The sequence below is a fragment of the Ambystoma mexicanum genome, chromosome 1p, assembly GCF_040938575.1.
Source record: "Ambystoma mexicanum isolate Mex_15411 chromosome 1p, UKY_AmexF1_1, whole genome shotgun sequence".
Classification (NCBI taxonomy): Eukaryota; Metazoa; Chordata; class Amphibia; order Caudata; family Ambystomatidae; genus Ambystoma; species Ambystoma mexicanum.
Window position 1 is genome coordinate 243,442,182 of NC_090921.1, and position 15,136 is coordinate 243,457,317.

Below are 15,136 nucleotides of genomic sequence, written 5' to 3' on the forward strand. Positions count from 1 at the left end.
CTGCAAGATTTGACAAGCAAGAGGAGCAAGCTTGCAGGTGCCTGGGATCCTTGGTCAGCCCATGCTTTCAAAAGGTGAGTGATCTCCATCACACCACCTCTGCCTCCAAGGCCAACCACTCATGTCCGCTTCTCCAGGCAGGGGCAACAGGAGTGGATACATTCTGAAGCCGGTCATGCTTTCTGAAGCAGGTTTCAACCTGGAGTATCATGCAAAATCTAGCCCCTTAGCACTTGAGCTGCTGTGCAGATTTCATTCCCCAAAGGTATCCTAGCTTGTCACGTGTGCCTTCCAGCCATACTTACAATGTACTGATTTTTCAGCAAACCTACTCGACATTGCCTGGACTGTGGTACACAGTTCATGACTTTCTTCTGCATCAGCGCCTGGGTCTGGGCAGACTATTCTTGCTTCCCACCCAGCCACCTGACGCACATGTTCACAAGGGTCCATCCACCTCACCCTGCAGATGGCCTTCACTCTAGCGGCACGTCTCCCCTCTTCATTGTGCAAGCTGCAGAGAAGCAGTCTTCCGAAGTGGTGCTACCTCACTGTAACATCAGTTCTTCTGGCTATCTGACTCCACCACATACAAATGAGAAGGTGCTTGTTAAATATCACATATTTTAAGCTATGTCAGCAAGAATGTGCAGCACCTTAGCAGCAGGCAGTCGGGGCTCCCTTTGTTGGCTACACATGACAGCTTAGCAAGCCCACATCAACTCTAGGTCTCCTCTCCATAAAAGGGAGAAATTGATACCTCTGCTCCAGAGCAGAAGCATACAAAGGCTATCGAATCCTTTTCGGATCCTAAAGTAAGCTTGAAACAAACTAAACCCTCTGGACCATAAAATCTCAGCCCCACAGCCTCCACATGCACCACATGTCAACTCATGACCAAGAAAGCAGACTTTCAAGATGTCGTTGGTGATGACAAACGGGACTGAAATTACAGTAACTCTGGGTGAGTTGGGCAAAAATATCATTGGAACTGTAGCTTCGAGTTGGAGAACTTGACTCCATGGAGGAGCTTGCCCGCAACCACTGCAATCTGGAAGGCCTATCATCTGGAAAAGGGTGAAAAAATATTACGTTGCAATAGGGCTTGGCGATATGGACCAAATCATGTCTCAATATTTTTTATATATCTTGATATACAATATATCTCAATATTGTTTGTATGCAGTTGCAAGTCACCAACTACATGCGAGATGTTGCACCATTATTGTGTTCCTCTTCCTGTTTGAGAATACACATGACTGTGTTAATAGCAAATTGTAATTTCTTTTTTAGTATGTGTTTGTGGAAGTCCTTTATTGATATTTAAAATGTATAGATATCTCAAACATGATATATTGCCCAGCCCTACTTTGGAACAAGATTAGAGACCTTATTTGCTGCTGGAGCAGGAAGGATGCAAGGACTCTGCATCGCAATCCTTGGCTTTATTGAAGAGGCTACACGGCCACAACCACTGAGGAGCCTTCATTAATACAAGTGGGGGAAATGAGACCAGGCAAGGAATCACACTACCTGAGGACTTTTTTTTTCATTGCATTTTATGTCCCATGGTTAAATGATTTGACCTTAAACATGAATCGCAACAAAAAACTATTTACATATAGAACATGTCTAAAAAAAAAAAAATAATAAATAATACATATAAAATCAAATCACCATTTATCATTTCTGGACTTCATTGATATATCTTTGCAATACAAAACATTCCTTGACCTACAAAATTCTTAAAACAGCAGACCTCCATTCAACCCAAACAGCTAAAAAAGATGGTTCCATTAAGTTAAAACTGATCATATGCACATTAATTACCTTACAAGAAAGGGAAAAGTTCAAATAATTAACACAATCATCCAGAAACGGGTTCCTACAGCACTTTCCTAAAGTACAATTTAAACTGTATCTAAAATAGCAAGCACATTATGAAAAGAGCTCCATGCAAGAATTTCTAGTTGGATTGTTCCAGCTGCAAAGAGTTCAAGAAGACTACTACTAGCAATACAGTCGAGGTTGTGTTCCGCCAAGTAGTTAAGCTTTCCCAATAACACCTTTTCAAACTTTCTAAGCAGCGTCATTCATCTACCTTGTACTGCATTGCATGAAATCATTAAATGCCTCAAGTCTCACTTTGGCCATGCAAGTTACAAAATCTAAAGTTAGCCGGGTGTTCCCAACATATCAACGAGGATTTCTTTAGTTGGGAGCAAGTTCCATATGAATTTTAAGAAAAGACACCCAATCTTCCTATCGGTTTAGTTTGCAAGATGAGTTAAATGTCCCACCTGTTTGTGCTCAAAGCACAGATGACTTGATATTTATGCAGTCCTTCTGTGGTTGCTATCTAGCCTTGTTCATATAGCAACCGTTTAGCTTTTCTTCGGGCCATGATCCAATTTTGCTAAGGTCAAGACAAAACACTGATCTGATAACCGATTGCCATTCTCCTCTAAAATTTCAAATCATTAAATAATGGGTCTTTCAGTGGACTCCTAATCTTGTTCTAAAAGGATAGTTTCCAGTGTGCCCTACAGGACATTGAGCAGGTGCTGAGTTCATACCTGATGGCAGATATTGGTACGGAACTTGGACCCTCAAAGCGCTCCTCCAAATCAGTTCCTTCAAGTAGGCTAAAATAAATCCAGAGTCACAAGTCCTTGGACCTCCATCCCATATAAACATTTGGGGACAATGTTCCCCTAATCAAGTTTTAAAATGGGAACCAGAGAAAATGTGCCATAACCAGCATCAACCATGCTCAACTGGTTAGTCCATGATAGATATTACCTGTTTTTTTTAACCACTCCCTGTTTGGAGTTTTCTTTGGTTTGGCCGTAATTGGGAACCCAAGGTAAATGAAGCTGTCCACTTTCTCAAACACTTCAGACCCAACTCTCCATTGACATGAGGTACTTTTCCATTTTGTTTTTCTTCAATGCATTATTTTGGTTTTAGCTAGCTTTATTTTAAGCGAATGGGCCAAAGCAAAATTTGTGAAGGTGTTAATTAAATGCTGCATGCCCATCTGTGTACAGTGGAAGATTAAGAAATCATTGGTTTATGCTAGCCATATAGGTTTCAAATTACATATTTCAGACAGGCAAAAGCAGCTGATTCCAAATTATCCTGGATGTCCGACATGTAAAGATTAAAATGCAGGGCACAAGCACGCAGCCCTTATCGACCCTCTTCCGCTATCCCCTAAAAGTGGGATTTTGCAGGAAAGGTGCCCATTTTGGTTTAGCCTGACCTGAAGGTTAGATTTATTGTAATTCTGCACAGTTCCATATGGAATTCCTCAGTTGTTCAATTTAGACCACAAAAGACCTCTATCGGCCGGCCGCATCCAATGTGGCCGAGAGGTCCATTGCCGCCAAGATGGAATCGTACTTTCCTGACCAGGCAAGGTTTTTCATGCATTTTAACATTAATCAATTCAGAGATGTTCCCATATGCCTCCTGCAGCCAGTCTGACATTTCTTTATCCTACCAGATTATTTTTCCCATAATTCAAGGTGCTGCTCCAACACTGACGTAAACTCCTTGCTATAGGTCGGTAGTTTGTGAGCTCAGATCGTGTTCCTTGAATATCGGCACTGTTTGCAGTTGACCAGGACTTTTAAAAGGTGTAGGAATCCCCATTAAATGACAAATGTGACAGCTTATTGGGGCCGGATGCATGTGAGGTGCTTTTTATTTTTTTATTTTAAATGTTCAGTGCTTCCAGCATTGCATCACAATCCACTTTCCAACCATCCTCTCGACCAGCTCCTTCACACATTTATTTGAAAGGGAAGTTCCCGGTGACGCTTCCGGTACAGAGTACAGCACCTCAAGGTGGGACACCCAATCGTGCTTGGATAGAGAATGTACCTGTTGAGATGGCTGTATAGGGGCAACCGCATAGATTCTGCATCCTTTTGCCGCCTTTTTAGCATGACTTACCCTGCAACCAGTTCTAAATGGCCACCTTTACTTTTTGTATCGTGGATCTAATCTGTGGGCATGTGTAACATATATTTTTCTTCCTTACTGATTATCCATCAGTTCTGGTGAGCTGCACTCTTCTTAGCCGTAATAATCCACAAGCTACAGTAGTTCGTTGTCTAAAGCATTCTTCATTTTATTCATCTGCTTCTGAGCAACCATGAAAATATTAAACAATTTGGTACTCCCATAGTGACATACAAAGGGATTCAGAGGACGTTTACGTGTTTCACGGCTTCCTCTCCTTGTTCACAACACCTTTCTCCGCCTAGCGTGCACAGTAAAATACCCGGTCTGTTTAGGCTTGACATAGAAAATGGACCACTCCATCTGTCCAAATATTGCATATTTTCCTGTCGGCCATTTTGGACTATGGTTTAACCCCCATCACTGCCCTCCTTGTTTGGCCGTGTTGTGGATTTATTTTCATCTGTATTTGGTTGACAGCACATATTTTTTGATGAATGCACAACGTTGCAGATTGAGATATGAACAAGATCTGGCCTTTTCAATCATGTTTCTCGTTTGACGCCCGTATATGCTTGTGTGTATAACGGGACAGTGTTTTGCTTTGCCAATAGTTGGTTAACAGTGCACAGCATTTAAAAAGGTGTAAAGTAAAAGGCAGTGCATTTTACAATTATAGCTCATCCCATGCATAGTGCACATTTTCTTTCTGCAAACCAAATTCATTGCCAATCATCATGGTATATGTATTTCCTATGTGGCTTCATAGCACAAATGCACTGTATTGGCAGCCGCACACCTGTGGATAATCAGTTGCCTAGTGCCCTGTGCTAACTAATGTTGCAGTTTATCAGCCTGCTTTCTAATTGCTGTGTATCTGTGTCTAAATCTGTAATTTTGGTAATTTGATTGTTATCTCTGGATTGAAGTCCTAAAAATGGACCATAATTTAGCTCTTAAAATAAAGTGCAACATGTTAATAGCTATCATCCTATGTAAACAATTAAATACAAAGTGCATAGTGCTCAATCTAAAATATGAAGCATCGTTGGGTAGTGCAAAGCCCACAGACGCCATCTATTATCTGGTTTTCCATAGTACATGCATCTCATACATCTTCATTATTGCACTCCAATTCTATACCAAGAATAGTATTCCTATATTTGGACATATTTGCCTCTTAGTTAAGGTGCAAAGTGCTAGTAGCTATCATATTTAAACAATCAAACCTAAAGTGCATAGTGGTCAATCTTGACTGTAGAATTACTTACAATTTACGCTGAAATGCAGTACATTGGTAGTAATCTATGAGCCTGCATAGTTATCATTCCCCTTATTTGCTACTTTTCAGTTTATCCGGATCAATTGACGTGTCATAATTGACATCTCTATAATGGAGTGCCTTCAACAATGGAATACAGAAATCTAAAAATTGTCCTCTTTTGTGAGCATTATTTTAGAAAAATGTCACATACCCAATCCACAATATGCAACCTATTTGAGCTCTACTACCAGAAACCTATGTTAACAATTATTTTCCACAACTGAGCAATTATCCGGCAAATCGCTCTCTTATTCCAGCATCAAACCGATTGCTGAGTATTTATCATAGAAAAAGTGCAATGTGCGAAAAAAGAAAAAAGAAAAGGGAACAGGGTGATAGAAAATGTAAAACCAGCACCTAAAAACGGTAAACAAAACTAATTTTCAAGTCTAACGCAGCATTAAGCTTCACTATCATCCTGAAAATGAGGTGAAACTAGCTATCAAAACCTGTAACCCAATTCTCTTACTATTGTCCCAAAAAGGTGTATAACTCTTCATCAATGTTATGTCCTTGGGGATGTTTGCTCTCAAAATCAAGGATGCACTGTCTTTTTGGCAGAGCATATGCTCGATCTCCTCCACGTGGTCCAGTTTTTACTCCATGGATTCCAAGAAATGTAAAACTCTCCATATTTTAATGGAAGTCTAAAAAATGTTTTGTAATTGGATAGTTTGCATCTTGGTGTATGATCGCTATAACGTGCTGTTGCCCCCTGATCTTCAATTTACATTTGGTGCTTCCAATGTACCATTTTTGGCATGCACAACTTAAAACATATACCACATGGTCTGTATCACGTGATTATGTCCTTGATTGAAATCTTACCAGTTATTGGATGCTTGAACGATTCAGTTTTTAGCATACTTGCACATATTGCATTTCATGCACTTGGAGAAGCCCTTTCTCTGATTTCGTAACCAGCTTCCATCTTTTTATGTGCCATAAAACTTTGAACTAATACATCCTTAATTGACTTGTTTCTCCTAAAACTTATGTCTGGTCTCTTGATGAGGCTTTTGGCAAGATCATAATCTGCAAGTAAAATTTTCCAATGTCTACGTAATGTGTCTGATTTCAGTTGATTAACTGTCAAAGGTAAGTATCAGACGTGTCGTCTCGTCTGAATTTTTCTTTTCTGTTTGTCTTTGATTCTCTGAGGGGGGGTTTGTCTGTCTTGTTTTCTCACTCTTATGAATGCTCGTTCAATAACTTTTTGGGGGTATGCCTCTTTTAGAAAGCACATTGCTGTGTTCATCATAGGCTTCCGAAGTGCTGTTTCCTCTTAGTCTAATTCACCATATGGAACACTCCATACTAGACTTTTCAAAAAAGTTATCGAATCTCTACTGTGGGTTTCAGTGAACCTCAAATTGTCATTCCTATTAAGATGTTTCACAAAATTCAACCACCCTTATTCAGATCCTTTCCAGATCGTAAACCGGTTATCAATATACCTGAGCCTTAGAATCACGTTTTCAGTGCTCTCAGGATTTCTTTCAGACCATACTTGTTCCTCCCAAGCACCCATTGTAAGATTTGCATAGAAAGGTGCAAAAGTTGTGCCCATCTTGGTACCTTGTTTGAAGAACTCTTGATTAATAATTAAGAGATTATTCGTTAAAGAGGTCAATCATTTCCAAGCCCATCTGTGTGCTCGAGTTCAGAGATCTTGTATTTAAGGAATGCTGACATGCCAGTTTTCCATGTGTGGCCTATCGATGTGTATATACACATCCATAGTTGCCATCATATAGTGTGCTTCCAAAGGTATGTCATTGATTTGTGTTAGGAAGTCTGTGGTGTCTCTAATGTATGATGGCAATGATGAAATAAATGGGAAGAGAACCTAATCTATATACTTGGACATGTTCTCTAGGGCCGAACCTTTTAGAGACAATCGGTCTTCCGGGAGGTTTTTTCAGGTTTTTGTGGACTTTTGGAAGAAAGTAGATCGTTGATGTAGTGGAGTTCATGGTCAGCAATTTGCAGTTGTCTTCTGTTAGTATTCCTTTTTGTTCCCATTTTTTGAGAAATGACTTGACCCTTCTACCATTTTAGTTGGGTTTTTCTCTATTCTTATATAGTATGTCGTGTTATTGAGGTGTTTGTAAGCCTCCTTTTTATATATCTATATCTAGATCTTCTCTTGTAGTAATGTCGGAAAACATGGGAAGTGCTTTGTTTCCCCCTAGCACCAGAGTCAACAGAAGCCAGACTTAAGTGATAATCTTCTCCAGAAAATTGTCCATTTTGAACATCTTGTATTTTCAATCAAATGAGGTTTATCGAAGAAAAGCAGCCATGGTCTCATTAACCTTGATTACAGAACCCAGATTCCCGGTCACACTCTTCCCGGCTTCATTTACAGTTTGGTCATAGGGCCCACAATTCTCCTCATGGCCATACATAAATAGTTACTCTAATGTCGCTGATAGTGTGCAATGGTGACTATATTATGTTGATTCAAGTAAGGGATTTGCATGTGTCAAAACAGTTTACCTGTAAAATATTTTGTTGAAAAGGCTGCTTATTTGGCCATGTAGAATTACTAGAAATGTCATCGGGAATGTTGTCCTTCAGTAAAAGTCCTAACCCACTAAAACACTTTAACCAGCGCCATCCTTGATGGCACTTTGTAATCCGCACTCTTGAGTCAGGGATCAAACCCTGTGAGCAATCCATATGTATACCTAATGCATTTAAGTCTCCAGAAAATATAACCTGGCCTCCCAAATACTTGCTGTTCCAATTGTTGGCATAGCAAAATGTGCTCTAAACCACCCAAATCGCCAATTTCCACATGCCAATACACATTTGGAATCAAGAGATCCAGAACATACTGCACAGTAATTTTTACATGGGCTGTCAAAACACCAAAGCAAACATTTGTGCAGTCAATATTTTCCATTTCTTTACACACCTAAAATAGGCTGCTGAACGGGCAATCATAGACCCCATGTTTGGCAGCCTGAAAGCTGGAAGTCAATCAATCTAGAGAAGGAACACTCATCAACCAGGTTCATTTCAATGAAAATGCTTTTTGTTCCAAGTCTGGCCCAACTCTTTTCTCCTGGAATAACCGTGGACATAAACATTTTTTACCAACCAGTTCAGTTAAAAATCGGGAGGCTCTAAATTGGGTAGTATAGAAAATGTGCTCAGGATTTGAGACGCAGTGCTCCTGATAACCAAGAGCAGTCTTTTGTGTTCAGAGAATTGTGGCCTATTCAAACACCTGGATCTCTCTTGAATAACCCCTGATCCAGTGAGATCAAAATCTAATTCGGCAAGAGCATACCCAATGTTTAATCATCCTTTAACCTACAATTTCTACCCTTCTCTTTATAAAAGGAAAGGTCAAAACTAAATGCACGCAGGGATTGTATATGTATATGTATATGTACATGGATATAGATATCTATATATATATATATATATATATATATATATATATATATATATATATATATATATATATTAGATGGCCACAATAGTGGCCATGTAGTTATGGTTAAGTTGCTGTTTCCATAGGAAGAGCACTTTTGGGTGGCTTATCGCTCCCCCTGGACGAATCCTCGCCAAACTTTGCAAAAGTATATGGCCCACTCTGAATTTAGTTTGGTGAGGTTTGGTCCAGGGGGGGCAAAGTTATAGGGGGGCCCCACATTTGTTTTTCCCCATAGACTGAATGGGGAAAAAACTTTGCTTGCGCCTACAGCTCAAACCGCTGGATGGATTTTCACCAAATTTGTACCAGGAGCAGTGGCTTGGTCCCGAAAGCGTGCTTTTGCAAATTTGGTAAAAATCCATCCAGTAGTTTTTTAAATGACCAAAAAGTAGGTCAGAAAAAATTAGTGATATCTGTGTACGCTTCGTGGACACACTTCACTGTTTGCTCCGCGGACAGGGCGGGGATTGGGCAAGCGGTTTGCGCGATGTCCACGGACATCTGACGTGCTTTTCTATTGGCTGCCGTGAAGCGTGCAGTGCGTCTATTTTCAGAAACGCCCGCCATCTTTGTTTATCGCATGATAGGCTTTGTCAATAGGAGCGGGATCTGCTGCCTGGCCCTGCATCGGCCACGAGTGTGTAGGCAGTAATGTTTCTTTCAAGGCGGTGAGGCGCAGACCCTCGTGTCTCTCCCCTTCCCCCACCCATGCCCCATGTTTCCCTACTGTTCCCTCTCACCCCCACTCGTGCCCTGTGGCTCCCTTGTGTCCCCCCCCCCACCCATGCCCCGTGTCACCCCTGCTCATGCCCTGTCTCTCCCCTTCCCCCCTCCCCCGCTCATGCCCAGTGTCTCTCCCCTTCCCCCCCCACCCCCGCTCATGCCCTGTCTCTCCCCTTCCCCCACCCCCGCTCATGCCCTGTGTCTCTCCTCTTCCCCCCACCCCCACTCATGCCCCATGTCTCTCCCCTTCCCCCCGCTCATGCCCCATGTCTCTCCCCTTCCCCCCCACCCCCGCTCATGCCCCAGGTCTCTCCTCTTCCCCCACCCCCACTCATGCCCCATGTCTCTCCCCTTCCCCCCGCTCATGCCCCATGTCTCCCTCCTTTCACCCACCCCCGCTCATGCCCCGTGTCTCCTGTTGCCCCCACCCCCTGCTCATGCCCTGTTGTGTTCTCTTTATACACCTCGCCTTCCCTTTCCATGGTGGCCATCTTTTACTTTTATTTTATTTTTATTTTTTTTAACCACCCGGGTTCCCACTTTGAGGACCTAAGATGCTAGTGGTCTTTATCTATTGAAAAGGATGTTATGGTGACGTTGCGCTACTAAAAACCTATGAAATTCAATGAAAAAAGTTTGTTAAAGGGACGTTCTGGTTCAAAGTTAAACCGAAGAACCCTTCGCGCCACCACCGTGCACTGCTAAGACTAACGCCCACGACATCAAAGATGACATCACAAATGCCATTGACATCACATGTCTGGCTCACTCTTTTTTTCTTTTGCTGACATATCTAGGCCACATGGTTTTCTTCAGTAACAGTCAGACTAAAAATGTTATTTTATTTGTAGATGTATCCTTCAAGTAGGTTCTTACAGTAATTCCCTTAGAGTCCAGTCACAACATATGAAACATACATACGGGTAGACACAAGCTTGAAAGACGGCCATCCTTTTTGTGCATAAAGATAATCAATAGACTTATGAGCACTTTTTGACAGTTCTGTTTTTTTTTATGCTTGTACTTTCCCAGTATATGGTCATATTTGTATACATTGTACTCACTACTTTCCTTAGGGTCCAGTCACATCAAGTGATACATATACATAGGGTAAATAGCAGCTTTGAAACATAGCAATCATTTATTTGTAGAAAATAATCAGTTAAGTTATGAATTGTTTCTGCTACTACTTGTGCTTTTTTGCAACTTCACTTTCCCTGTATATACCCATATTGGTATGTGTTCTTGTGTCTTTGTGTTTTGTCTATAGTAATGCAATTATGTAATGCATGTGTTTTATTAGCTACTTAGTACATATTTCACAGTACACAAATCTATTAAAACAATTATTTCATTATTCAACGTATTAACATTACGAATATTATACCTTCATCTTGTACGCTGCACACAATGCTATGTTTCCGCATGAGTAGCTTAGTATACTAGATAGAACCCCATAATAGAATGCTATTTAATCAATGCATTGTTCAATGCACTAATTAGGGTATGATATTTATTGCAATGATCCTTGACACTTTTTACGCAACAAAGAATTCCGTGTACACATTTCATGAAAAGTACATACACATGTGATGTCATCAATGACATTTGTGATGCCATCTTTGATGTTGTGGGTGTTAGTTTTAGCAGTGCACGGTGGTGGTGCGAGTTATGGTTGCTTAGCTTACCATAACTGGCGAATTTCAGGGGTTTTTTGGTTTTACTTGGAACCATAACGTCCCTTTAACAAAGTTTTTTTCACTGAATATATATATATATATATATATATATATATATATATATATATATATATATATATATATATATATATATATATAATATTCTCACAGCTTGAGCTTCCTATATAAATCTATAAATCTACAACATCCACTTGTTAGATATTTCTTGAGTAAATGGCTGGCAAATTTGAGATTTCACCAGAAAGCAAAGTATGCTCCAACAATTTAACACCAAATACTTATCTTCTAGGATTTCATTTGTTCACTACTACTCTCTTTATAACCCACCCGACTGCCACGGTTATCCAAGTTCAGACCTGCGTTAGGACCAACTGAAAAGCGTGACTTGACAGCATGGTTCTGGCTTTCCACTCCCCTACAACCTTTTAGAACACTATACACTTCATTTGTGGACGTCACTCTGCACCCCCTCCCCTTATGTCAAGTATTGTGGTTAGTACTGCTTTCAGGCTGTATACAAATATTTGTGGGGGAATTCAAAGGGACCAAAGAGGGACCCAAGTATGATCTGAAACATTTGAGTCACTTTTGGCTCTGCCCTGTTTAGGGGTATCAAATTTCAAACCCATTTCATCGGCTTGAACAGTCTGCTGTGGGAGCGAGATTCACCACTATGGGTAGATCCATTTGAATAGCATAGGAAAATTAGGTCTTATCTGCTACTCTGGGTAATGCTTTGTTAACGGGAGGAGCCTCCCTTGGGGAACGTTCAACAACTCTCATAGCACCCAGTGCAACTAAAGTTTTAGCAGCAGTCTGTTCCAAAACCTCTGACAGTCGCTTAGCTCAACAAAGAATGGACAAACCTTCTGGAGGCTTGCTTATTTTAGTACTGGGGGAATTTATTCTTTGTTTCTTTGATCTATTAGCCCAGCATTTTGGAAATTCAGTTTACGCTCCTCCTTTGTTCTTACATGTAGCTTTATTACTCACTTGATTAGATCACTTGATTCCTCTGGGATTGTTGCATTGTTTAACAGAATTATCTCACTTAGTGGTTTACACTCCTATACAAAACTGCCTGATTAACAGCAGTGGTAAAGCTACCTTCCACTTGGCCTTGGGCATGTAACCCAGACTTGTCTACTTCTGCAACACCACTAGGCAAGAGCTTTTCATAGATTGGAGCTCTCTGTCACCCTAAAATGCACGTGTCTTGGAGGGAGCTGTTCTACTTGCTATGGTACCCAGGCAGAATATGGGGGGGCTCTGTAACGGGTTTGATTAAACAGATTCTTGGCCAACAAGATATTAATTGCCCAATGATGGAAGGAGCTGCAGCATCCCTGCCTCCTTTCTGAGGCGCTAGTTATATTGGTTGTCAATGGGCAACATCCCTATTGAGTCTGCCACATTTGTGGCAACCTTGTCCCACTCATTGATTTCATTTAAGCTAATGGATATGGTCCTCATTAGGCTTATTACATGTCTTCCGAGGACAGTAAGGCTACCAGTAGTGGGGGGGGGGGGCAAAAGGGACCCCGCTACTGAATGTAGATGTGAGACTACTAATGGGGTCAACATGGGTGGAGATAATAGACTATTTGTCCTTTTCATGTTTCTATATCCTGGAGCTGTACTGTTTCACTTTAGTCTGATTCTTTTTTCTTTGTATTCTTTCATAGCTCCTACTTTAAGCAGTCATTCAATTGACTTTTGCATGGTCATGAAATGTCAAGTTTCAATAAATGTTTGAAAAAGCTCTTGGGTCAATGACCGTTTCCACCAGGTAATGCTAGTTTGTGGGACTATATGTTTGAGAGGCTCAGGAAGGAGTCCTGGGTTAAACAGCATCCGGGACGAAAAACCATATCGCCTAGTAAGAGGGCAGATTTCTTGTAGGTTTAATCTTGGTCCTAATACTGGTCAAATTCGTAGGAGAGACTTGAACCAATTCATTGCAGCCATCACCTGATCCCACTGGGCCCCTCAATGATTTTCTGCTTCTCAAATATTTGTACTACTATCCAAAGTCTTTTGAATAATGGCAATGTTAATGCCCCACTTCTGCTGGTAGGTTATTCAGTTGTACAATGACCTTGAACCGTAACTCCCAAACTAAATGTACCTACCCTCTACCACGTTTCTTTTTACTCCTTGATTTAACAAAATATCCCCATTCAATCTTACTTTTCTCCAGTGTGCCCATGCTACAATAAAGATTTCCCAAATGTACAGGGAAGTCTTGATTCTATTAAAGACACAGAGGGGAAGCACATGACTTGTGGTTTGAATGATGCACCATCTTACTTGCCTTACCCGGGATCATCTCAAATCATTCTTTATTTTTTTGATGCAGTTTCCAAAGGTTTTATAATTTTATGAATGTGTTCTTAAGGACAGAGGACACGATTATAGATTCCATGAAGGGTGTGTGCAGGTGGAATGAAGTTTTTGTTTCTACTTTTCTGTGCAACCAAACACCCTTCCTATCTATGCTGCCTTGCCAGTTTGTTAGGTACTTTGAAGTAACTGGATAAGTTGGCCTCAGTGCCCATCAGTGATGTGTAAGAGCTTATGCCAAATTGTGCACTGTGTTCATAGTACACTAAGTCAGCTATGTATGCAATCAACAATAGGACTCGAGCATTTTTCAGTGCAGGGAACAGGGGGCGCTGGAGAGCTGGCTTCAAGATGGCACGTTTTGTGGAAACCTGCTGAGCCCGATTAGTCTAGCATTAATTCTGCTATACATACTTCTGTGCCTTGTCTGATCAAGGACCAGATGACTGGAGACATTGTTGCGGCTTGGTACCTCGCCAGCCTGCCATGGGTTGCTGCCATGAGTGAAAATATTAGTGATCATACCTAGGTAGGCACATTTCCTGTCAGTGCAGGCTCATGCATGGTGGCTTGTTAGCATTCGGAGGAAATATGAATAGCCTAGGCCGTGCTTGTTTGCCAGAGATGACCACTTGTTTGGGGGCTGTGCTCCAGTCAGTCACTTCGTTGGTGTTAAGGTACTTTACTCACCCCCTACATTCTCCATGGCTGCTTAATCCATTGCCAAGTGAGTGGCTCTACCCCTCTGAAGTACGAACCCATCTTTATTGGCTCTGCAGGGCTGTTGCAGAGTGGAGGTGCTCATTCAGTCTATTGGCTGGAAGTTTGCTTGGAGCTGGAATGCTGGGGTAATTGCATTTTGTAATTAACCATCATTCCTCATGGGCCCATTGTGGTGCATGGCTTACAGTGGTCCGGCTTCTCACTCTGCGGGAGAGCCTCTTGAGCATTGGAACCCACACATGCTTGGTGAGCATGCCTGTTGTGCAGTAAGCTCCATCTGGTCGAGTTTGGCTGTGGGCCCTGGTGGTGACGGAGTCTTTCTGGGGGGCCTGTGAATCCTTATTGTTGTGACTCATCATGATATAGACCAATTATCAGTCTGTTGCTTGATTCCCTTTGAGACTTTCTAGGGCCAATGTTACCTTTTGTAGGCAGTTTTGCCTGTGCATTCCCAGTATTCGGCATACTGCTGGTGTCTCAGAGCTTCCTTAATCATGTTGGCTTCCTCCAGATATTGCAGCGAGGTACTTCTCCTTTGCCTGGACTTGGTCCATAGGATCTTGAATGTAAGGAAGCACGATAAATGCCAGGCCTGGCTAGAGTAGGCATCTTTACCAAAGTGTGTCGCTGATGCTCCTTTAGCCATCCCGAAACATTACTCTTCTGGTTTGCCACCCCCACCATGTCCACAATAGAGATTAAGGAGATACTTTCAGACCAAAAGATAGCCATTGAAGGATTGGGTATTAAATTGGGCCTTCTAACTCATTAGTAAGGCCTTCCCAGACTTGCTTTTGATAAACCTGGCTCTCATCTAAAAGGCAGTTGGGACATCAGTGTAAAACCTGACCAATCTACCAAATGTGCTGGCAGTGGTTCGGCAATGTCTTGAATCCTGGTCCG

At 41.5% G+C, this 15,136-nt stretch overlaps 1 protein-coding gene across 1 annotated transcript in view; it reads left to right on the forward strand.

Annotated features, from left to right (window-relative positions):
* The window catches only part of LOC138568659 (polyunsaturated fatty acid lipoxygenase ALOX15B-like), a 169,513-nt gene that overhangs the window by 89,153 nt on the left and 65,224 nt on the right, over positions 1-15,136 (forward strand). The window lies entirely within an intron of this gene.